The sequence below is a fragment of the Procambarus clarkii genome, chromosome 43 (genome assembly GCF_040958095.1).
Source record: "Procambarus clarkii isolate CNS0578487 chromosome 43, FALCON_Pclarkii_2.0, whole genome shotgun sequence".
Classification (NCBI taxonomy): domain Eukaryota; kingdom Metazoa; phylum Arthropoda; class Malacostraca; order Decapoda; family Cambaridae; genus Procambarus; species Procambarus clarkii.
Window position 1 is genome coordinate 22,084,803 of NC_091192.1, and position 2,500 is coordinate 22,087,302.

The 2,500-nt window shown below is 47.9% G+C and overlaps 1 protein-coding gene across 3 annotated transcripts in view; it reads left to right on the plus strand.

The window, feature by feature from the left end:
* The window catches only part of LOC123755801 (chitinase-3-like protein 2), a 26,913-nt gene that overhangs the window by 10,777 nt on the left and 13,636 nt on the right, over positions 1–2,500 (plus strand). The window lies entirely within an intron of this gene.

A 2,500-nucleotide genomic window follows, 5' to 3' on the forward strand; every position in this document is an offset into this window, starting at 1 on the left:
TGCACTCTTTGACGCAGTAAGGTCCTGAAAATCTGTTTTGTAAAGGTGAACCTGGGATAGGGAAATAAGCAAGGACGAAGTCTCCCGGCTTGAATTTTCTTACTTTGCTGGTCTGGTCGTAATGAGTCTTCATTCTCACCTGGGCTTTCAATAGATTATCATGGGCAAAGCGGTGGACTCTCTCTAGAATGTGTTGAAGGTTTTGAAGAAACTGGGGCACATTCTGATGCTCACTGAAGGTGGCATCTCTGAGAGAGTCTTTGAAAGCCTTAAGGGGAGTACGGCACTTACGGCCGTAGAGCATCTCATAAGGAGATACTCCTAGGGACTCATTGGGGAGACTTCTGAAAATACACATTATTAGGTCAATCTGCTTATCCCAATCCTTTGAGGTTTCACTACAAAACTTTTTCAAGAGTGCTTTGATGGTCTGATGACTACGTTCAAGAGAACCCTGTGAAGCAGGATGATAGGGGCTGGACAATACCTGTTTGATGTTGAACTCCTCCAGTGTCCTTTTGAAGAGATCACTGGTGAAGTTGGTGCCACAGTCACTTTGAATCTCCCTGGGAAATCCGTATTGAGTGAAGATCTTCAATAGATGTTTGATAACCGTAGCAGCCGTGATGTTCTTCACTGGAACTGCTATGGGAAATCTGGTGGTAGGACACAGGATGGTTAGGATGTAGGCGTTACCTGAACTGGTCCGAGGTAAAGGACCAACACAGTCTATTATGAGTCTGTGGAAAGGTTCCGCAGGCACCTGTATGGGAATCAGTGGTGCTCTGGGAATGGAGACGTTCGGTTTGCCTGCCATCTGACATGTATGACACTGTTTTACGTACTGTTTGACGTTGTTTACCATACCTGGCCAGTAGTAGTCTTGACGAATCCCATGGTAAGTCTTGTTGAAGCCGTAGTGGGAGAATGCTCCATGGGCCAGGTGTAGAATAGTGGGCCGCAGGCTGGTGGGAATCACAAGTTGTTCGGTGTTGGCCCAATCGTCCTCCTCCTTCAGTTTACTGGGTCTATATCTGCGGTAGAGCAAGTCGTTCTCTAGGAAGAACCCAGGAATACTGTCGGGTTGAGTCTCAGCCTGGAAAAACAATGGTGTTAAAGTAAGATCTTCCCTCTGCAACTTACGGAACTCCAACTTGGTCAGATGCGGGGGTAGTTTCTGAGGGTCTTGAGGGACAGCGGTAGCAGTAGAGTCAGCTGGCTGTGGACGTGCGGCTTGTGCACGGGTGGTCACGAGAACCGGAGGAGAAACTTCATCACTCTCTTGAACCTCTGCTGGAACATACTCGAGAATAGGATTTATTGGCACAGAGTTACACACCTGGGGTTTGTCCATGACGATCAGGTTGGTCGGTTGCAGGTCTTCTGCCAAGTCGTTGCCTAGGAGAAGTTGCACTCCAGGCATGGGAAAAGGCTTTTCCCTGACGGCGACTTGGACTTCCCCGTTCACGTAGGGACAATCCAGGTGGACTCTGGCGAGAGGGTATGGAGTGGTAGCAGTGAGGTCAGTGATGAAGACTGTTTCCCCGGTGTAGACTATGTTGGGCACAGCCGACTTCAAGATGATCGATTGTAGAGCCGCTGTGTCCCTCAAGATCTTCAATTTGAAACGTCCCTCCGGATTTGAACCGTTGGCAGAGACAGTTCCAGTATACAGGTGGTTACTGAAAAGAGAAAGATCATTAACATCAACACCAACATTCATCACAGGCTTACCGGACTTAGGAGGAGTTGGTTTGGGTCGTTGTTGGTCAGTGGTTCCCTTGTATTGAGACTTACCACACTTGTCTATGGTATGTCCATAGAGTCTACAATACTTGCAGTACAGTTGTGAACCAGCTTGATCGGGGCTCACCTTCTCGTAACTGTACCACGACTTCTTACTGGAGGATGGTTCAGGTGTCAGCCGGTGGATGAGGCTGTAAGTGTCAGCCGACTTAGCACACTTCAGGTAGTCGGTTTCTTCTTTATCTGCTAAGTAGAGGCGGACAGGAGGCGGCACACGTCTCAAGAATTCTTCAACAAGCATCAGGTTGACGAGTTCTGCAAAAGTAGAGACATGTGCTGCTTCCAGCCATTTCATGAAATACCTCCGTTTCGTGTTAGCAAACTCAAGGAAGGTAGTGGTACTTGCCTTCAGGTGGTCACGGAATTTCCTTCTATAACTTTCAGTAGAGAGGAGGTAGGCGTCCAACACTGCTTGTTTCAGAGTGTAGTAGTCATTCTCAGACGCCAAAGTACTGAGTGTGACTGCAGCTCTACCTGTAAGATGGACTCTGAGAAGTGTGGCCCATTGGTCGACAGGCCAACTGAGTTGATTAGCAAGGGTTTCAAAGGTGGTAAAGAACACATCAACTTCTGCTTCTACAAAGGATGGCATTAACTTACTTGCATGTGATATATTAAAACTGACGGGAAGATTGGCAGTAGCTTGCTGGCGTTGAGCGAGGTGTGAAGTTTCCAACGTGTATTCCCGTTGACG